The sequence below is a fragment of the Alexandromys fortis genome, unplaced genomic scaffold (assembly GCF_014885135.2).
Source record: "Alexandromys fortis isolate MF-2015 unplaced genomic scaffold, M_Fortis_MF-2015_v1.1 scaffold_3, whole genome shotgun sequence".
Lineage (NCBI taxonomy): Eukaryota > Metazoa > Chordata > Mammalia > Rodentia > Cricetidae > Alexandromys > Alexandromys fortis.
The window spans coordinates 12,047,235-12,070,319 of record NW_026067909.1 but is presented as its reverse complement, the minus strand read 5'-3'; the positions used below and the strand labels follow the sequence as shown (position 1 = coordinate 12,070,319).

Genomic DNA, 23,085 nt, shown 5'->3' with positions numbered 1-23,085 from the left:
GGAAATACTTCGCAATTATAAGTGGGAGAACAGAGGGTCACAAAAGGACATGAAGTGTATTACTCATACTAGCCTCACAGCAAGTGGTGATGACGCTGTGTGTACAGTGTCTAGAGCAAACACTTGGTTAGGAAAAGATGCACTGGAAGACACTTCTTCACGCAGATAAGCCAAAATGAGACCCTATATCACATAACCCATAGAAAAAAAAGGAAAAGAAAACAAAAAACATCAAAGAACTAACACAAACCCTTACATGCAGTAATTCCATTTAAATGTAAGTGGTCAAAATTATGCTAAGTAAAAGACAGGGCAACTTGTTAAAAGACATAATTATATAATGTTTACAAAAATTCACTTCCAATATAATGCCATAGGCAGGCAGAAAATAGAATGATGGAAGACACATTTTGCAACATAAATCCAAGACAATCAAGATGACTATGACAATAGTAGATAGAGCATACTTGATGGGAACTTCCTCAACTTAATAGACACTATCTACAAGGAAACCCTTCAGCCACCAGTCATTAAGAAGCCAAGGAACTAAGTGCTTTCCAGGAAATGCCTGTACCCTTGGGGTGAGGTGAAGGCACCAGCTGTCCCTGCTGTTGCGGAGCACCAGATGCTCCCAGGAGTGCAACAAGGTAGCAAAGGTAAAACCAATCTAGAAGCAAATGGTCCCTGCTTCTCAGTTACAGAAAGCCACAGGGAATCTAGAAACTCAAAAATCTTCTAGAAATCACACAGAAGTCATGGAGGTCATGAGATACAAGATGAGCATTCAGGGCCAGCAAGATGGCTCAGCAGGGAAAGAAGCTTGCTGCCAAATCTCAGGACCTGAGTCCAACCCCTGGGTCCTGAATGGTGGCTAGAGAGAACTGATTCACCCAGGCTGACCTCTGACTTCCACATGCACACCATAGACACGGGCACAATTAATAATTCAATGCAAAAAAAAGATGAACATATAAATATCAAAACCAACTCCACAAAACACAATGTTACAGAATTCCCTCCCTTCCCCCCTCCAAATAAAAAAAAAGAAAAGAAATACTTCAGGGGACATCAAGATGGCTCAGCAGGTAAAGGTGCTTGCTGGCAAGCCTCTGGACCTGAGTTCAACCCTTGGGTCCTGTGTGGTGGAAGAAAACTAATTCCTCCGGATTGATCTCTGCCCTCCATGTGCACACCTATGCCACCCCACATAAATACAAAATAAATCAATAAGTGTAAAAAATGAAGTTCTTAGGTATAAATAAAGCATTTTAGGAGGTGTATTCAGACTCTACACAGTGATTAAATAAATTACATGTTTATTTTTTAAAGATTTATTTATTTTTATTTTATGTGCACAAGTGTTCTGCCTACATGTATGTATGTGTACCATGTGTATGCAATACCTTCAGAAGTCAGAAGAGAGCACTAGATCCCTTGGAACTGAATATAAAAACAGCTGTGATATACCAAGTGGGTGCTGGGAATAGAACCTGAGTTCTCTGCAAGAGCAGTCAGTGCTCTTAACTGGTGAGCCATCTCTCCAACTTGTCTAATTCAATGGGAGCCCTGGGCTGGATTGTCAACTTACATAAGTACACACATGTACACACACATACAACTGCAAAACAAAAAAAAAAAGAAGAAGAAAGTTAGAAGAATCCATCTACCCAATTTCAAGCTTTATTGTATAGCCACAGTAATCAAGTCTGTCTGGTTCTGGTGGAGAGAAAGGAACACAGCTATAGACCTAAGTGGAGAGCCCAGGGAATAAAGCCACATGTGTACATACAAACATGTGTGAGTGAGTACACACATGCATGCAGACACACACACACACACACACACACACACACAGCTGGTTCCTAGCAAGGGCACAGACCGTTCAGTGAGGCCGGGTCGTTTACAGCAAACAATAGTAGAAGGGTTGCACATGCGGAGGAAAAATCAGAGTGCCAAACAAGCTTGCCTTGAACAGAGTTTCATGAAACTGTATAATGGCTTCTATGAGGAATGTGAGACTTGACGCTTTCAGAAGAACTAGAATGAAATCTTCCGGATGCAGGTGAGGCGGCACCTGCTTAGATCCTGCAGACAGTGTACTCCAGGAATGCATCAGCCAAGGCAGGACCACAGGGAGACCAAAGGCTCCCCTCCTGACACAAACCACAGAGTGAACATTTGCAAGCCACACGCTTGAGTATGCACAGCACTCAACACTTGGCAATGAAACCCCAAACCATGACAATCCAGGGCAGATGTGGCAGAACATGTGGGGCAGTGTTTTACAAAGAAAGAAACATAGAGCCGTAAGTTCCCCGGAAGCTGCTCATCCCCAGCCAAGGATGGTGCAGATGCCACCCCAGGAAGATTAGGGAAGGAGCCAGAACCAACACCAGAGACACCTGCATGGCCTCATCTGGTGCCACACAGTAAATTAGGGGCCTAGGTCCATCGGCAGGTAAAGAAAATTGGCAGATACATAACGAAGTATTACTCAGCCATAATGAAGGACGGAATATCTTTTGCAGAATAAAGTAGATGTGGTTGGATATTAAATGAAGTGAAATAAGTCAAACTCAGAAAGACACTGGCTCATTCTCTCTCCCAAGGGAATCCTAGAAAGAGTCTCTGAGAGAACAAAGAATAGTGGGAGGCAGAAGAAGAGAAGGGTACGGGGGACAGTGTAGTCGAAGTGAACGACAGCTGAATGAGGCACCTTTATGACGGCCATTTCCACTCATATCACAACGATAAAAGGGGCCTCACAGTCAATACACTAATTACAATAATCTATGACTCTACGCCTACCAGGATAGCTAAAAGAAAAAATATTAATGCTGTCTGTTGTCAAGAAAGCAGAAGAACTGGATGGAACTGGATCATACAGACATTGCTGGTGGGGAAATTAAATGGAAAACTGTTTTTAATTTAAATTTGATTTGGAGTTTGAGTAAGGTGTTTGTTTGCTTTTTTTTTTTGCTCCCTTTTAAAATGTTTATTATTTATTTATTTTTATTTTATGTGTGGCTGTTTTGCCTGAATGTATAAGAAAACATCAGAGCCCCTAGAACTAGAGTTGCAGATGGTTGTGAGCTGTCATGGAGGAGCAGGGAACCAAACCCAGGTTCTCTGTAAGAGCAACCAGTGCTCTTAAACACTGAGCCATCTCCCCAGATTCCCTCGCCTGATGTTTTGAGGCGGGATCTCACGTATCACAGACTGGCCTCAAATTCACTATGTGGCAGAGGATGATATAGAACTCTTGATGTTCCTTCCTCTACTTCCAAGTGCTGTGATTACAGATGTGCCCCTCAAGCAGAGCTTTGCTGCCTCTGACACCCCATCACCCCATTCAAACAAACCATGGGGGATTCTTCACCGCACTGCTCAAGAGGGAACCTTTGTCTGTGGGTATCTACATGGAAAGGAAGAAGCAGGCCCGGGACACAGCTCCACAGCAGAGCGCCTGCCCAGCAAGCACTCAACACCCAACACCAAAAGGAGCTGCTAGAAAAATCTCACCTCAGAAGTAGCATAGCCTTCTGTCAGCAGGTGTAGAAAAAGAAAGGCAGACTAAGATGAAGGGCCCAGAAGGAATGGAAACAAGACAATCAAAGCAAAATCCATCCAGACTAGACTGAAAAAGTCACGAGGGTCAAGGAGGGCCAAGTTACTTATCTGAAGAGCTGGACAGCTAAAGAACCTTTCTCTACTGAAGGAAAGTATGGGGTCGGGATGGCCAATGATGGAGAAGAGGAAAGGTTGGGGTGTCAAGCGATTGAAGGGGAAGGACAGTATTGGGAACTGATCACACCAGGAAACAGGGAGTAGGGATCTGAGCAACTTCGAATGAGCACGCCTCTGGATGGGAAACAAAGTCACAGATTCCATTCCCAGTACCTCTACTGAGCAGTTCATAACCACAACCACCTGGTACAACAGACAGCTCCAGGGCGCCCAACACCTCAGGCCTCCATGGCCCTAAACTCTTCTGCACACACAGACACAGACAATTTAATATTTTTGTAAAGAAACAATCTGGGCAGATCTCTAATGAGCAGAAACTGAATTAATCATTTGAAAACTCCCACAAAGAAAACCTCAGGCCAAGGTGGCCTCTCGACAAATGCTAAGTGCTGAAGAAACTCGGGCCGATTCCTCGGTCTCCTCTGAGAATGGAAGTGAACACTTCCCAACTTGTCAGAGGCCAGTATCATCCCCATCCCAAACCTACACCACACCCCAAGGCCTCTTGAGAATGCACCTGCAGAAGCTGAGGAAATCCCAGCTGTCCAGGAGCAGGAACAGGGGACAGTGAACCCTGCCGAGCAGGATTAATCCCAAGAGGAAAGTGTCCAGGACTCAGTGCCGCACACCACACTAACGGAATAAATGGCAAAGAAGCGATTAGCATCTCAACAGCAGTGGGAAAAGCACTTGCCGGCTCCAACGCCTTACGAACTTCCTCAGCCCAGTAAAGTGTTATTACAAAACCAAACCCTCAGAGTGAGAGATGACATCACTCCCCAGAATCAGGACCAACCAATGCCCGCTCCTGACAATGCTACCCAACCCTGTCCTGGAGGTGAGCAAGACAATATGACAACGAAATGGAATAAAATACTGGAGAAGGGAGAGGCTCATGGGCCCCCGCTACTGGCAGTCCTGGCTGCTGGGGGAGGACTCCCTATTTTCAGTGTTTTGGCCTTGACTGGGTTGCCCATGCTTCTGCTGACAGCTCCATGCCTGTTTAAATTCAGTGGTCACAAAAGAAAACCAGACAAAAAGGTAGAAGGGAGACTCGCCCTGAGGAGCAGGACTGAGCGGGGTGAAATGGGGATAAGTGGTGGTGAGGATGTGTGACCAAATGTATTACGTACGTGTGAGACTGGCAAAGAACAAATAAAATTTGAATCTTTTAAAGGTGGCTATTTAAGGTCCCATTTTCCTGGACCTGGACTTTAATGCAAAACCACAAACACTAAAGAATCATGTAAACTTAGCATTTTGTAAAATAAATAAATAAATAAAAAGTTTGAATTGAATTGAATGAAATTTATGTCCTAGCAATGCTGAAGCATGCATGGGCAGTTCTGTTGAATTTGTCCATATTGGGTTTCATGATCTAAGTTGATGAGGGTGACTGACCAGGTCTGTTCCTCAAGTATTTTATAGGCTTTCAAATAAATGTATACATACATATACACATACATGTGAATACATACATATGTGTATGTATGTATGTATTTAATTTTTAAACCTCTTTAGACTTATTTATGTCTAAATAAATTGAGGTTGAAGTATGAATGTTTTGCTTGCATACATGTATATGCTCCACATGCATGGCTGGTACCCAGAGGCCAGAAGAGGGCGCTGGATCTCCTGGAACTGAATTAAAGACTGTTGTGAGATGGCACATGGGTGCTGGGAACTAAACCCAGTTTGTCATGTATTAAAGTACATATTTTAAATGAAGTTACCTTCCTCCCAGAAGCCACAGGTTGTCAAAATCCCCAGCACTGGGTAAGGGATACTGTCTTCCCTTCCAGTTGTTGGTCAGAGGTGTTCCAAGACTCCCTCTGCTAACAACACAAGCTGCTGCCCATTGCTCCTGGTTACCACCAGCACCCAGTGATAAGACCCTATTGCTTGTGGTGGCATTTCATTGGTATTTTAATAAATAAAGCTTGCCTGAAGATCAGAAAAGCAAAACAGTCACACTCATCAGCCTTACAGACCAGGCAGCAATGACACACACCTTTAATCCCAGTAGCCACACTTGCTTGCAATAGAAACCAGGCAGTAGTGGTGCACTCCCTTAATCCCAGAACTAGAGAGGACTATAGGGCTCGAGGAGACAGCTCTCAGTCACAGTCTCATTCTGAGGTTCCCTGGAGGCAGTATCACCATTTTTTGGACTGAGGTTGAAGTAAAAATCAGTGGCTGACTGGTTTTCTTTTCTGGTCTTCAGGTTGAACCCCAATATCTGTCTCTGAGTTTTTATTAATTGTGCTTCAATTGCTGAAGACACCACATACTTTGGAAGTGAGCTGGTACCAAAACAGAAGCTTCCTCCCCACTGGAGAGCTGTCATAGCATCCAAAACTGCTGTGTAGGCTCTGAGGGAGAATGTACTCAACAGTATGCCTAGCTGTGAGCCCCGTGGGCCACAACAAAATACGCTGTGAATGCAATAGTGGTATGAATGTTACGGAGGACCCAACCACTTTCTGCTTGGATCTAGGATCCACTCCACAGGAGGAAACATACATCAGATATTCTGGCCTAGAATTCATGATGGGGAGATCACAGGACCCGGGTTGGGGGAACTTGGCTAAATATATACAGTATCAAACTGCCTCTAAATATTTATCTTTATACTCATAGATTAGATCCATCAGAGAAGCTTCTTGCAGTGGATAGCAGTCAATACAGAGACTCCTAATCTGTCGAAGTGCAGACAATAAATGTCTGGGAAGTGCTCAGCCCCAAATGGGACATCTACATCACATCCCCTACCACCAAGGCTCAGGACACATCACGGAAGAGGAGACAATATGACTATAAGAACCAGAAATCAGGAAAAAATGTGGAACTATGATATTTTCAGGATGTTTCAAGGTCATTGCATCCTTGAACTTGGAAACTGTGGTTGCCTGCAGAAAATCAAGCCAGTCAGCATCCCAGCATGAGTGAGGGAGAGCCTTGGGAGTCTCCACCCTCCATCCTGCCACCATAGATGAGAAATTTATTGAGAATGTCTGGCTTCTGAAGAAAGGAAAATCAGGTTTTTGGTTGTTTTTTTTTTTTTTTTTCAGGAATGTGGCCCTGGGTGGATTGACGATGCTTCAGAGGATGATTCATGACCATGGGCATTCAGGTACCACTAACTCTGGACTCCATGGGTGAAAAAAGGAGAAAGAGAAGAAGACATGAAGTTGGGGTGGGGGAAGGAGAGGAGGGAGGTGTCTGAAGGAAGTTGGAGAGGAGTGTTGGGGGGAATAGCAAAGTATCATCAAAGCACATTGTAAACATGTGGCATTCTCAAAGAATACATAAAAAATGCAAAAACTGCTTTGGTAGTATATATTGCAGACTAAAAATAAATAAGTAAATAAGATTAGAAGGAAAAATAGAATTATCTAGGGTTGGCATGAAGCTTAGTGGCATAGAACTTGTCTGACTTATAGGCCTGGCACTGGAATGAGGGAGGGGGTAGGAGAAAGAGAGGAAAGAAGGGAGAAAACCAATAAACAGGCTTGGCAGCTCAAGATACCACCAAACATCCAAACATCACTTGCATATCTAAGGCAGTGAGTGTGGAACCTGGGGCCTAGAGCTTATTAAGCAAGGTCTCTATCATCAAACCCCAGAGTCGTCATTCTTTTTAAGATCTATTTATTTTTATTTTATGTGTCTGGGTGTGTGCCTGTATGTATGTCTGTGTAGCACATGTGTGCAGTGACCTCAGAGGCCAGAAGAGGGAGATAGCTGCCCTGAAACTGAAGTTACAAATGGCTGTAAATCGAGATAAGTGCTAGGAACCAATCCCGGGTCCCCTGCAAGAGCAGCCAGTGCTCTTAACCACTGAGCCACCACTCCCACTCCTTATCAGATCTCCATGCAATCTGATAGTGAAATTAAGAAAACAGCAGCATTTACCATCACATTTTAAAATTAAACTCTTGGAGAGGGAGAGATGGCTCAATGGCCACAGCCTAGATGGAGGAGGAAGCGCGGGACACGCCTCCCAGGCAGTGCAGGGCCTTCCCTGCAGCTGCTCCAATTGGCTGGAGCATCCTTCCCATTATGGAGCACACAGGTGAGAAGAGGCTGGTCTGGAAAGACAGACGAGGCCCCGAAGAGCCTGGCTTGGCAACAGGTTTCACAGGGTCCAACCTGGGACAAATCTCATCTACTACAAAAACTACACACAGACTTAGGAAGGCATGACCTTGAGGCTCACACACCCACTGTGCCCTGTTCCCTGTTACTGCATCGCCAAGATTCCGGTTAGAGCACAGAAAGTTCCAGTGGCTGATGGCAGCCAAATGACACAGCACAGAGCCAGGCACAGAGCCGGTCTTCTGTAGCTGTGAATGATGGGATTTCTGGTGTATTGTGAATAACTTGTTCATTCAATAAATGCCCATTCCAGCAGTATGCCTGTGACCACCCGTGCCCATTGTCTCAGTGCGCATGGCCAGTATCCTAAGAGGTGTGTGGACAGGGAATGTCCCGGCTTCAGCCATGATGTCAACTCTAAAATTATCAGCACTCAGTTATCCCCAAGGACCACCCTGGATTTCTGAGGACATTCAACTAAGCTGGGCTGCTCCCTCCTCTAGGAAGTCACCTGCCCTGTGATATCCCTCGTCCTCACTTTGTGTTCCTCCCTCATGTGGGTTGACAGCAGTCAGCCTGCAATATTTTTCCGTATTCCATGTCTGTCCCCCATATTCCTCTCCTCCATCCCTCAAAACAGCTTTCCATTTTCCCCTGGCCATTTCCAACAGCTGTCTAGGATGTGCTGAGCCCAGACCCAAAGAACAAAGTTAGATTATGACCAAAGCCAGGTGAGGGAGGTGTCAAACAAACCCACGAGCCACAGACTTAGCTCTTCATAACCACATTGTCACCAGGGCCTCATCATCATGCACTTGGGTGAAGCCTCTGAGACAGCTAATCCTGCCTGTGTCTTCCCTAGACTAATCTTAGCATGCAAGCACTTCTGGTCTCCCATCTTACAGGAAAGAATAGTGATGCTCTTTGTCCTCTCTTGGTAACGGGCTTCAGAACAGGAGAGGCAGGGTGTGGAAGGCTACAGAGCCAAGGCCTCTAGGGACTCTCTTCATGGTTCCCTTCTGTCCATCTCACAGTCAGTCTCTATAAGGAAGCTCTTCCACCCGTGCCCCAAGCATCATGGGATGTTCTCCTCCCAGGGACTATCTTCCACAATGCTGCCTTTGTCCTGCAGGTCCTTGCAAATGACAATTCCCCGGCAGATATCCAAAAACAACTTTGCTGTCTCCAGCACTATTGACGGACTTGCCTAGCTTCTTTATCCCTGTGAAATGATTTCCCTTTGGTAATGCTAGAACACACAAACTCAGTTTGACTGCCATGGGCCTCCATGGGGTTTCTTTGGGTGCATTTTCTTCCACATTCTTTTTAGTTTCTTTGGATTGGTTTGGGCCATGGTTTCTTTTAAGGTCTTTGGTCAAAATCAAACACGGATAGAATTTTGAAGGTGGAAAGATAAAAGTAACTCTTTATAGGCAAGGAAGGCTCATAGGACTCACCAGATTTTCACCAGCTATACCCAGCAAAACTGTCCTTCGCGGGTGAAAAGGAGATGGAGATTTTCCCCAACAAGAAAAAGTTTGTAGTAGTTTTTTAGCACTGACCTACAAGAAAGGCTTGTCCTTTCTTTAGGGAACTCCTTAAGGGAGCTCTCCGAACTGAAGGGAAACTAAAAAGCCAAGAGCACCACACCAAGAATGAAACTCACGGGTGAGAAATAGCTCTGCCGTGCTGCAGTGGAGGTGGGAAGCCCTATCTAACCGCAGGACGAGCCTCAGGAGGCCAAAGATGACTCAAAGGTGCATAGCAGGAGATATGAACTGTCACAATGGTCGAAAACCAAGTCAGAGAGAAGTTTAAGTGTTGAATGCAACTTATCTTACCAGCTTAAATAAACTGTCGTTAGCTATTTTACTTAGCCTCGGTTATAAACAAGCATGTGGCCACAGAATTTACAATATGGTTACGCTTTTGAGAAAAAAGTCCCATGACCAGAGAGATAACTCAGCAGTTAAGAGCACTTGCCACCCTTCCAGAGACCAAGACTCAGTTCCCAGCACCCACATGGTGACTCACAACCATCCATGACTCTAGTTCCAGGGGATCTGATGACCTCTTATGCCCTCCCCAGGCACACACGGTACACATACATACATACATACATACATACATACATACATGCAGACAAGTGCTCATCACATAAAATACAGCAAATAAATCTAAAGGAGAAAGTCATGGGGCTGGAGAGATGGCTCAGCTCTTCCAAATGCCTGCTTGCTTTTGCGGAGGACCCAAGTTTGGTACCCAGCATCCACATCAGGTGCTCACAACCACCTATAACTATAGCTCCAGGAGATCTGACGCTCTCCTCTGACCTCCACAGGTTTACACACACACACACACACACACACACACACACACACAGGTTCACATACCCACACATATATACGTAAAAACGAAAATCTTTTCAAAAGAGAAGACAGTCACTCACCCCACCCAACCCCACCTGTGGATGGATTCAGGCACCTCCTCCCCTAACCCACACCCAGGTTTGAGCAATGGTGCACGGCAGGCCCACATTCCACTCCCCTCCCGTTCTAGTTCTTTCCCCACCCCAGGCAGCGCACGCTAACGGTACCCCTGCCTGGACAGTCTCACAAGGCAGAGCCCCTGATCCCTGCCCATCTTGTCACTGCTCCAGCCCATGTCACACAGCTCCAGGAAAACTTCTTCAGCCAATCCTTCGTCTGGCAGTCAACACCTGCAGAGGCCTCGCTGAGATCCTGTCCCCACTTGTCCACTGCTGGACATCAATGCCCTCCAAACCAAATAGCTGTCATCCTCATGAGCTCAGCTGTCTTGGCAAGAAAAGTCATGATGGCGATGGCTGGACGTGACTGTTGACATTCCCTGTCAGGGAGGAGATGGGGAGGCTTGTGGGACCCTCACCCGAGTATCCAGCCACACTTCCCAACAGTTGTATGCAACTCTGCCCTAAATTACACATGGCCTCAAGGCCTCTGGGAAGGGCCAGAGGATAGGCACTGGAAAGACTAGGAAAGAGGCTCCATCTATGTCGCCATCTGTAGCCATTCAGAAGACTCCATCCACGCTGCATATAGACCTTGCCATGTGGCTGTGTTAGGGTCCTTTGGGCTCCTGTAAGTAAGGGCAATAAGTTCGTTGGTCCCCAGGGTAAACTTTGGTGGAACTGAACTTTGGTTTGTCATTGGAACCTGGAAAGAGGGGTAAATGTTGCCTGGTCAGCACCCCCATGCCAATGGAGGAAATTTTTTGACATCCAGCTTGTCTCTCTTTAAAAACTGGTCAACTGTTCTACTTGCACCTTCTAGACCTCAAAGGCACTATCCAGCCTCATCCATTTTACAGCCTGGAAGATGGCCCTGCCTGCCTCTACAATCCTAGATTCTGAAACCTTTCCTCCAGATGAGGACCCTTGGTGACCATCTAGAGCCCCAAAACAAATTTCAAATACATCTCAAATGGCAAGAAAAGAGGCATTTACTGTTACAACTCCCACATGGCAAACCTGACTCTCAATTCTAGATCCTGCTCCTGAGGTTGAGCAGCTCACTCCCGTGATTCTCAGTGTGTGATCCAGGAAACACTAAAGGCTCCCCACGGCCCTTTCAAATCATGTTCGCAATAATATTAAGATGTAATTAATTTAATAATCGTCTCATGCTCCATGTACAGTGGACTGTGCCAGAGGCTGCATGAGTAAGACCGAGACAGCAGGTTTCGGCAGCAGAGACAAGAGGCCAGCTCTGTCTGCACTGTCAGGCCATACAGAAGCTTTGCAAAAACAGTCTGGATTGATGTTCTTCTAAGCGTTGCTTTCATTTTGGAAAATACTTGGTGTTCTAGTTTGCTCCCTGTAGCTGTGACACAAAAACTGACTGAAAGCAACTTGGAGATGAAAGGGTTTATTTAGCTTACAGCTCACAGTTCATCATGAAGGGAAGTGAATGCAGGAACTCCACAAGGCAGGAACCTGGAAGCAGAAACTGAAGCAAGGCTGGTGGGGAATGCTGCTTACAGGCTTGCTCCTCCTGACTTGCTTGACTTGCTCAGCTTGCTTGCTCTTTTTGTTTTGTTGTTTTGTTTTTTCAAGACAGGGTTTCTCTTTGTAGCCCTGGCTGTCCAAGAACTCTCTCTGTAGACCAGGCTGGACTCAAACTTAGAAACCCACATTTACTCAGACTCCCCAAGTGCTGGGATTAAATGCCATCTGTTTTGCTTTAAGTAGCCCTGAATCACGTGCCCAGGGGTGGCATCTCCCACAGAGGGTGTAGCCCTCCCACATCAATCTTTAATCAAAAATGTCCTACAGATTTGCACACAGGCCAATCTGATGGAAGCAATTCCTGGATCAAAGTTGCTTCTTCACAGATATGTCAAGTTGACAACAAAACCATGACAGTTGTTTTGGGACCACAAGATGGCTCAGAGTGTAAAGGGAACTTGTCACCAAGCAGAATAATCTGAGTTTGATCCCAGGACCTACATAATGAAACGCAAACCCCAACTCCAGCAGGTTGTCCTCTGACCACCATATGTGTACATTCATGCACGCACACATGCACACACATGCACACACACACACTTAATTAATTAAAATAAAATGTAAAAAAAATTTAAAGAAGTAGATTTTACTTGTTCAGAATTACTATATTGTGGGAAATTTTTATGTTAAAAGCTAATAACTTTAATACTAATGTTAAAAATATATGAATGCATATTTAAACTTTTCTTTTACAATTTCCTTTTTAACTTTTTGACGAGGCCAAGAATAGAATCCAGGGCTGTGCCCTCACTGTACCGCCAGCCCGCATCCACAACCCCCTCTCTTTTTCCAGTGGTGGGAATTTAACTCAGGTCTTGCCCGTGCTAAGCAAGTGCTCTATCCCTGGGTCATACTCCCAGTCCTCTTCCCACAGAGTAGACGGACACACAACACTCTCTGGGTTCCTGAATCCTGGTGTAAGAGGTCACAGGAGCCCTGAGATCCTAAGTGTCTTGGCCCCACGTTTGAGAATCACAATGTTTCCCTCCAATCAGAAACAGAAAAACAAGCCAGCGTTCTCCCAAGAAATGTAGTGACGAAGGCTCCTCATGATGGCGGGTGACTGCCTGGTCCCATCCCAGCCATATGACCTTAATCAGACTCAGTATTTTCTGCCTCTATCTCTTTACCCCAGAAGAGGGAGGGTGTCATGGAAACTGTTCTCAGGGCTGGAATGAGTATGATGCGGCACTGAATGACCAAGAGCTCCCCACACAATATCACAACTACTTTCCCACTACGGCCACTGTGAAGGTCCAAGAAAGAGAGAGAAATGGATGGAGACAACCGGGAGGACTCTTTTGACCTGAGATGACCCTGGCTGTCCTAAAGAGCAGGTGGAGGGAGGGCAGCACCCTGTGAAACCAGGTCCGTGATGGCTAATTTGTCTCTCAGCTTGACGGGATCTACAATCGCCTAGCATGCCTGCGAGAGAGTTTCAGTTCCTTAACGGAGATGGGAGGACCCACCCTGAGTGGGGCAGCACCATTCCGTGGACTCGGGTCCCACAGAGAACAAAAATGAGAAAGATGAGCGCCAGTGTTCATCTGCCTGCTTCCTGTCTATGGATACAATGTGACCAGCTGCCCCACACTCTTGCCACCATGACTTCCAGACCATGATGGCAGCATCCTCAGACTGGGAGCCAGAGCAAACTCTTCCTTCCTTTAGTTGTTTCTGTCCCGTGTTTGTCACAGCAGCGAGAGAAGTAACTAATACAGGGCCACAGCCACCCCTGCCCAAACTGAGCTAAGGATGAAGCTGCAGCCACAGGAAGTTAGCTCCCCAGTACTGAAGCCAGACTGGAAGCCATTATACGTGTTGCAGCCTCAGGGTTAAGTGGCCCGGTGCTTTGACATACACATCTCAACCCCTTCACCTACAGTCTCTCCTACATCCCCCAAACCTTGTCAAAAGCAGGTCATCTCAAAATGACCGGAGCAGACAAGAGGAGGGTACAGCCCTGGCCAGGCAGAAAACCCACAGCCACCCAGCATGACCCATAGAGCCAGGAGACTGAGACATTCCCCACCAGGACGCCCAAAGACTCAGAATAAACAAGAGGTAGGTGTTTTCTGTTGCTCTGACAATGGGCTGTCCCTGAGTTCCAGGAATGGCGGGGTTACCACCTCTCCCCTCAAGGAGCTCCAGAAACAGTCGTGAGACATCTGTCCTTGTGTGTAGAGAATTATTAACAGCAATTCCTGGCCTTGCCAGGACTTCAGGAATGTCCCTCTCTGTGTTTGTTTTCAATAGAAAATTCACTATGTACCCATGGCCACTCACCCCCCATGCCCTCCTGCACCCAGCTTCAGCAAACATCCTGGAAATGCCAACCTGAGTTGCACAAGGTCTGTGCCTCCTGCGGGGAAACCCGTCACTCCCAGGCCCACAGTGTCCAGCTGCTGGGTCTCCAAAGCCTCTGACGGCAAGTGCTGTTTAAATCCCTTCCTTAGGAATGTCCACCCTCTCAAGGTCCTAATGACAAACTAAAGTTCGAGGCCACCCAAGTTCACCCCAAGGAACCAGTGAGCTTGCTGGGCTCGCTTACACAGCATGCAGAAGGGTTAATGGTGGGAGCATGGGGAACCTCAGGGTAGCCACACCGGGAAGCCTTCACCCAGCAGGGACAGTGACTCCCCCACAGAAGCGCAGATGAAGACCGCTTTCCCCTAGCCTTTCCTAGCCTACGTACTCTAGCTCCTCCCTGAGACACCACGGCACATGCAATCTGAGCAGAATTGGCTTGGAGGAGTGACCAGATTCAAGCAAGGGTCCAGTGACCCTCACACCCTCTGGCGACTTGAATGAAAATGGCCCCCACGGGCTCATAATGAGCAGCACTATTGAGAAGTGTGGCCTTTTTGGAGTAGGCGTGGCTTTGTTGGAAGGAGTGTGTCAAATGGGGGTGAGCTAGGGTTTCAGAAGATGAAGCCAGGCCCAGTGTCACTCTCTCTTCCTGCTGTCTCTGATCCAGGTTTAGAACTCTGAGCTACCTCTCCAGCACCATGTCTGCCTGCATGCTGCCATGTCTCCTGCCATGACAATAATGGACTGAACCTCTGAACTGCGAGCCAGCCCCAATTAAACGTTTTCCTTTATAAGCGTTGCTGTGGTCAGGGTGCCTCTTCACAGCAATAGAAACCCTAAGACATTCCTAAGCAGGAACGTCAACAGTTCACAAGCCCCATCCTGATGGACGCTCACAAGCTGGCATAGCTGATCTCATGAAGATGCTGGCAGGTTGGCTGGAAGGAAGAACAGGCCAGAGGGTTTGCTCACTTCTTATTGCTGAGTGACATTTGAGAGAGATGAAGTCTGGAATCAGGATGCCCAGCAATGGGACACTTCATCCCCAGGGACCTGATGCCAGGTGCAGTAGATAGACGGGGGGGGGGGGGGGGGGGGGGGGGTGTGTTGGATGGATGGGCGGGGGCACGGGTGGGGGGGGGGGGGGGGGGGGGGGGATTGATCCTGATAGCTTGCCAGGCGTCACTGTAGGACTTGAGAAGGTTTGGGGGTGACACACAGAGAAACCTGCCACAGCTAGGGGAGGAGTGACATCTGTTATTGAGGCAGGGAGCTCCTAATGAGAGCACCCAGGTAGTGTGTGCTCTGGGGAACCACGGGAGCAGCCCCCTGTGCTCCTCTCAGGGCATCCCTCCCCCCACAGAAGTGACCAGGGATTGGACTCCCCGCAAAGCTAAGGCTCCAAACTCACAAGCCAACTTTCAGGCTAGACAGCACAAGCACAAGTTCTGTGTCCAAAATTCGGGCTATTCCTCAACCCGCAAAGTTGGGAGCAGGATGCTTTCAAATCCCCAAGGTAATAGTGAACTCCAGGCCAAGAGGTCACGCGTGTGCAAAGCTCACTAGTTAGACACTCTGTTGCTGCCTCTACCCAGGTATCACCTTACCCAGATAAACCTTGATGCAGGTAAAATGCATTTTGCCAACTTGGGGGCTGGGGAGACGTCTCACTCAGCCTGTAAAGCACTTGCAAGCATGAGACCCTTCATTTGATCCCAAAAAGTCATGTTAAGATGCATGGAGCATGCGTGTAATCCTAGCACTGGGGAGGCACAGACAGGAGGATCACTGGGACTCAGTGACCAGACAGTCTAGCTCCCTTGGTGAGCTCCAGGTCAGTGACAGACCAGAGGTGAGCAGTATCCTAAGGATGACACCTGATAATGACTTCTGATCTCCCTACACATATTCACACATGTGTGCACACACGTGCACACATACACACACACCCTGTGCACTTTTTAAAAAATCTTGAAAATTTAGACGGTGACTTCTAGTCTATGGGGACACAAAGTCCTTCCAGAAATAGCTCATGTAGAGAAAGTCCATTGGGGTAGCTCTTTCCCATAGCCCTTTCCCAAAGGGCTCCACTATGAAAGACATTCCTGGCCCACCGGGGAAGCATCATACCCAGGTAGGGACCTCTGGACACCAAAGGGCTGATTCAGTGACAGTCCTCATCAAAACACCACACTGCCCACAACCTCCTCAGGAGAGCACACTGCCGCTCACAGTGGTTTCCTCTTCCTCTCCATGTCTAAATACCCATCATATCTTAACAGCACCCGGTCTGCCGTGATTAGCAGACATGGTCCTGCTGTCTCAATCTACAAGTGACTTTCACAGACGGTGACTAAGGTCATAGGAAATCTTTAAAACACCCATTTATATACTTTTTTTTCTTGCTGAGGAGTTGCTAGGTTAATTAATAAAAGACCCAGGAGCATAAAACATATTACATTGAATGAAAATTCTTGGGAGGAAACAGCCACATAAAGAATAAAGGGAACAGGACTGGGACGTGACTCCATGGGAGAGTGGTTGCTATAATTCCCAGTTAGGGGCTTAGGCATGGTTCAGTGGGAGACCACCTGCCTAGAATCCCACAGTAATGGGATAATGACATGACTCAGTGGGAGAGTGCCAGTCTAGAATCCCCCAATGAAAAGAGGGTGTAGCTCAGTGGGAGAGCACCAGCCTAGAATCTCTAGTGAGGGGCTGGGGCATGGCTCAGTGAAAGGGCACCCACCTAGAATCCTCAAGTGATGGAGGAGCTAGGATCAGTGAAACACTTGCTCAGCGCCATCAAGGACCTAAGTGCAAAGCCCCAGCACCTTCCAGCTTTTTAAGGAACACCAGTAGCTCCATAAAACTCATCCATTTGAAGCTGGGCCATGGTGGTGCATGTCTTTAATCTCAGCACTCAGGAGGCAAAGGCAGGCAGATCTCTGTGAGTTCGAGGCCAGCCTGGTCTACAGATGGAGTGCCAAGACAGGCTCCAAAGATACACAGAGAAATCCTGTCTCAAAAAAAAAAAAAAAAAAAAAAAAAAAAAAAAAATCAGAAAAAAAAAAAAAAAAAAAAAAAAAAAAAAACCCTCATCCATCTCATCCATTTGTCTTAGTAGATAGAGTGGGGGATCGAGCCATGGTGGTCTATGATAATTAACTCCAGTGCTATAAGAGTTAGCCAACAATCATTCCCAATTATCAATAACTACAACACTAAAGACAAACCGGCATCCAATGAAAACACGCAAACCTAGGAGGATTTCGATAGACTCACAAGCGCGTGAGAAGTCTAACCAGGGGTTAACAGCAGAATGTGAGCAGGCTTTAACAGGTTTACCATGCGATTTGCTTTAGCTTTGCCAGGTGTAGGAATGCCTGAAAAGAAAACAGTCCGGAAATGGGTAGACACAATATCTAGGTTTAAAAGTGATGCTTTTAGAGAGGAAAGAATGCTTTTTAGAGGGACCTGGCTCCAGCCCAGCAGGGCCACTGTAAGTGTGCAAAAATTATACCCCTAATGGATGCATCTGGAGAGGGAGGGTCTCCCAGGTGGAGGCTTCTAAGCTAAGCATCTCGGGACTTGCTCCATCCATCTTCCCTACTCAAAACTTGAAGCTTCTCCAAGTGGATTCGTGGAACTTCTATAGGCAGAATCCCACGGTGCTCAGCAGCAGAAAGGGGACAGGAGCCCTCCTGCACCCCTGCAGCCCACCTGGAATCCACAGACCAAGCACCCCTGTAGTTCATCATGTGGAACCCGCAGACCCAGTCTGTGCCTGTCAACCCCAAAGCCCCACTGAGCCCAGGGACTGGGCCAGGGACAAGCACACCCAAGCGCTGCGGATTTTAGACAGCATCCTTCTGTATTAGTCCTCTGCTTAGAGGAGACATCTGGCAGCCAATCAGAGAGCTCTCTGCTTACTGCTCCAACCCATGGACCTCACTTCTCCTGAAGGCTTTTAAGAGCTTAATCTCCCAGGAAACGTTGCATGCTGCAGCTGGCCTGTCCCCAGGACCAGGCATCAGAGAGACCCTATTGCTGACCCTGAGTAGGCTCTGGGAACCAGAAGGGACACGCCGCACCCCTTTCTGGCTAAGACTAGGACATCCCCTTGATCAGGAGGAAGGCTCCCATCAGGGTCAACCTGTTACTCAGACAACCTCAATGTTCCTACCAGAGCCCCTGTGGACCCCGTGAGCCATGTCGAATGGCTCCAAGAAGCAGCTTTCAACAATGATAAAATGCACATCCTATCAAGTAGTCTGCTCAGAAACTTCGGCTTTCGCCCACTAACTCCATTTCACACCGCAGGAACAAGACAACTAATTTTCTGCCACATTCTGGTGGCACTTCCCGCTGGGTGATGTGTGTTTAGCTCTGGTAGGGTGTGTGAGAATGTGGGCTGAGATCCCTGGGGCTACCCAAGGTACAATTGAGGCTCCTCATTCACTACATGTGGGAACAGGGGCAAGTGGCACCACTCCAGAGCTCTCAGGCTACTGGCCTGGAAGGAGGAACAGAAGTCAGCCCACCCCCTGTCCTCCCCAGGAGTTCTGGGACATGAGAACAGCAAAGGCATAATGAAGATGCCTAGGGATGGACAGAGTGCAGAACGCTAGCTCATTCTGCCCGCTCTGCAGCTGCTGAGTGCACGATACACCCAGGGTCGAGGTCATGCGTATGGTGGTCATCATCTGTGCAAAGGCCCTGCTCGTTCCATTCCTCTAGGTGGTTTGTTCTGTCCCCTTCGTGACAATCAGGGGCCTCTCTGTGCTCTATAGCACCCAGCAGTCACATGGAACCATCCTATACATGTAACCAATCACATGTATCCCCACCAGCCTAGAAGCCCCAAGAGTAGCAACCTTCATCCAACTTCAGGCCTGATACTACGCAGCATCAGACCCCTAGATAAGATCTGTTCAGCATATTTTAATGAAATACAGAAAAAAACAGGGCCAAATATGCCCAGCTCATCTCGGCCCCACAGAAGATGGCAGACTTCTCTTTCGGGTGGGCTTGTTAGCTTCTGTGCCCAGCCCAAAGGTCACAAGTTTAGGAGGGAGGGGATACCAGGCTCCTAGCCCATCTCTCGATCTGTTTACATTCTTCCCATATCCACATACCAGCGCCCAGGTGATGAAAGACAGGTCTGTATGTAAGTCCCCACTTCTATCCTGACCAAGAGGGTCACGAAATTACCATGCATGAGCCTCCTCAACATTACCTCCCGTGGGGGTCACAGCCATGGGTGAGGCTCCTGATGAGGTCAAAATGCATATTTGAACAGGCTGCTATGGCCAGACCTCCCTGCCACCATAAGGAACCATTGAGGCTACAAGTCCTGTAGAATCAGGAAAGGGGTCAGTAGGGAGGCCATAGCCTTGTTTGGCGACCCATGCATGACTTCTGCAGGGGTCCTCGGCTCTCACAGCAGTTCCATCCCACGCATAGCCATTTGGGCAAGCTCCCATTACTCCCCCAGAGCCTGTAGAGACCCTAGGACCCTGCCATTTAGGACTCTTAAGTATTAAGAAACAAAGCTCATTATGTCATAGACCTGGCTTCCTATAAGGCTCCATCTCTAGGGCTGATTTCTTACAGATGGGACAACTCCCAGCATGTTCTTCTGTCACACTTTCTTCCTCACGAGGGAAAATAAAACCCCACGCTATCCCCAACTCCTTCACAGGGTCTAGCTGAAGCCTCTCACATCTCAGTGCCCCACCCCGAGGACCCAGTGTTCTAGACAGCACCTCAGTCTCCAGGCCTGGACCAAGTAGCCATCCCAAGATCTTAGCTATGCATGCAACCTTGAGGTGGGTTAAATAAATGAATAAGTATCTTGAACTACAAACAAGGCTTTCTTAAAAGGCACTTGCAATACTAGGCAGAGATTCCCATCTGCCAAGGACTGTGGTCAGTTTCCCTGGGAGCCATCTTCAGCTGCACATCCTGACACAGAGGCCCAAAAAAAACGCCCAATTGGCCACTTAGTTCCTCCTTCTTGGAAAAATCCCTGGTACAAGCAATGGGTTCCGTTTCCTTGAAAACACTTCGCCCCGGAAGCTGTGACTTCCAAGCACTATGAAGCCAGCTTTATTCTTCTTACCCACTTTAAGCAACAATGACCCTGGTCCCACCCTCCTTTCCAGGCTACCACTCCTCTCCCCCAATCCATCAATGCCCAAGACCTTTCTCGGCTCACTTCAACTGCAGCAACGGAAGGTTCCAGTCTCCACCAGATTCAGCCTGGTGTCACCTACGTGTGGCTGGAATGTTTCCAACCAAGGCACCTCCAGGGCCCCCTGTGGACATGCCACACACTATCTGCCTGCAGGGTGCCAGACCTGAAGTGGGACCGGTGTCAAGGCTGAGCCTGCAGCTGAGGTCGACCCACCTGCTGAACCTCCCCTAGCCAGGTCAGCAAGGTGCAGGGTCCAATCCCAGTTAGAGGTCACAAGCCATTCTCCAACCCAAACTTCCCAAATTGTCTTTGCGTGCCAGAGCTCAGCTTAATTAGCTGGTTGACCTCATTAACGTTCAAACTTCAGATCGAAAAAGAGGTCACACATCTACCTAATTTACTACCTCGAATTTCCACGCGGAAACCACTATTTTCAGATGTCCTCTGAAGGCTTCCAGGACTGCCTGCATGCCATCCATAAGCCATCGGGGAGGCCCCTGAGACCCCCAAACCCATGGGCCCAAAGTATCTTCTCATATGGAACAACCCACGTCCCCTTTAAAAGCAGTCATCAAAAATTAGTCTCTAGCCCACTGGGCACACCACCGCCCCCCCCCCAACCCAGAACCTTGCAGCGCCCCACTCACTTGGAGCTGAACAACTAGAATGTTTCATGCTGCAACCCCTTGTACTTTCTGCAAATCGGTGAGGAGTTCCAGGGAAGCCACCCCCTCTGCGCCCCAACTGTAGTTTTCAAGACGACCCTGGTACTCCCCAGGAAGACAAGTTTCACGGGATACCCTAGCCCTCTGCTACCAGTCAGAGAGGTTAAGGGCGACTCACCCTACACACCCCAGCGATGAGGTCCAACGGATGCCCCACACCCTTGGACTCGGGAAGCCAGGTCCGGCGCGACCCCAGCATCCTGGCAACGAAATCCTGCACGCACAGGTCCTGCATGTACCCTCTTCACCCAAGACGACGTTTACCAGGTGATATCACTGGGTCGCACCTTGGCTTCCTCAGAGGCCCCAGTCCAGGGGGCGAGGGCGTGGTCTGGGTCTGAGTCTTCCAGAGAACTACAGTAACCGGGTACCCAGGGCTGCGCGGCCAGGCTGCCCGGGGAAGGAGCCTAGGGCCCCGGGCGCACGGGTGGAGCTGCCCGCTGCGCCGGAGAAGGGATGCCTGGATGAAAGTTGCCAGGGAAACTTGAGCAACTCGAACACCGGTGCCAACCTCCTGCATAATTCACGGACAGCGGCGGATAGAGGTGGGGGCCGCTCCCCTGCGCCCGCCGGGTCCCCACACCCCTACTTGGGAGTGTGGCGGGTAGGGGTCGGGCACCCGGCGGCGGCTCCGTGCGACCCCCGACCTCCTGGAGCCAGCTGCTGCCGCGGCAATAGTGCGCGAAGCCGGCACTGGGCAGAGTCTGAGAGAGAGCGCGCGCAGGAAGTCTCAAGGGACAGAGAGATCAGGGCGCGGGTCCCCGCCCAGCGCGCCCCCTGGCGGCCCTGCGGCGGATCCTCTTCTGGGCTTTGATGGCTCAGGTCCCCGGGAAATAGGCGATCTACAGGACAGGAGATCCCGGCACGGAACAGAGCCTGATCTACCTGCGCTAACCCGATGAAGGAATCAGAAGCGCTGGAAGAAGCAGAGTTCACAGGCTCAGGGGACAAAGAACTACTGAGCTCTGCACTCAGGTCGCTTCAAAAGCTCTTGTGACTGGCCCCTTTCCAGGGGAAGGGGTCTTTGGGGGAGGGGTGTCCCCTAAAAGACGCAAGCCCCACCTGCATGCGCGCATCCCTCTTTTCCAGCTCTCATCCTCAGCCTCTATGGGTACGGGGCCGCTGTGACCCAGTCGCCGTTGCTTCTGGAATGCAGAGGCACACACATGCCTCAGGAGCCGGTTAGGTGCCCGAGGGCCACCCACTATTCTTCCCCGCCCGTGCGTCTCACCTGGCTCCCGCGCCGGGGGCGGGCCCAAGCCCGGGGAGGAATTGAGATCGCGAAACCCACTCGGCCCGGGAGGACCAAGCGGCACCGCGCCCAGCAGGGCAGGTTTTGGGGGTGCAGATCACAGCCCCGCCCCGTCCTGCGCCACGGGCAACCTGGGGCTCCGGGGGCGAAATGCGACCGCGGGCGCTGGCAGCGTGGGGGAGGGGACCTCTCGAGGGCGACCCGCCCCTGCCGCACCTGTCCGGGTCTCGCGGCGGCCGCCTTGGCGCGGAGTGTGGGGTCTGTTGTAGCAACCCAGGGAGACGCCGGGCGCCCCGCCCCAGGCTGCGTGGCTCGCGCGCCACCCCCTCCCAGACCAGAAAGTCTCTCTGGCTGCTAGAGCCCAACCCCTTTCCGCAAGATTATCCCGACCTCAACCCGCTCCATCCGGAGCATGTTAATAGGATTGAGAAACCGAGCTCGGAAAACGTTAGCAGCGCACTTGAAAACTTTGTACCTGGGCAACACGCCTGCGTCTGCCTCCCAGGCCACCAGGGCTCGGCCACCTTCCGCCCTGGGGAGGAGACCGGGCGGAGCTGGTAGGGAAGGAGAGACAACTGCCAGAATCCTACAGGTGAAACTCTCTGGAGCCGCCCGCCCTGGGATTTTATTATCCGCAGTGACAGGCTTTTGCTTCAGTCCAGAGGGAGTCTCAGGCCACCAGCTCCGCGCCATGGCAACGTGTCCAATC

At 49.1% G+C, this 23,085-nt stretch overlaps 1 protein-coding gene across 5 annotated transcripts in view; it reads right to left on the bottom strand.

The window, feature by feature from the left end:
- The window catches only part of Shank2 (SH3 and multiple ankyrin repeat domains 2), a 434,250-nt gene extending 411,524 nt beyond the window's left edge, over window positions 1-22,726 (bottom strand). For 2 of the 5 annotated variants that reach the window (XM_050137009.1, XM_050137013.1), the window contains exon 1: window positions 22,356-22,726. The gene's annotated coding sequence lies outside the window, so the exon portion shown is untranslated. The other 3 variants (XM_050137010.1, XM_050137012.1, XM_050137011.1) reach the window with 3 other exon arrangements.
- Window positions 22,727-23,085: the final 359 nt, after the last annotated feature.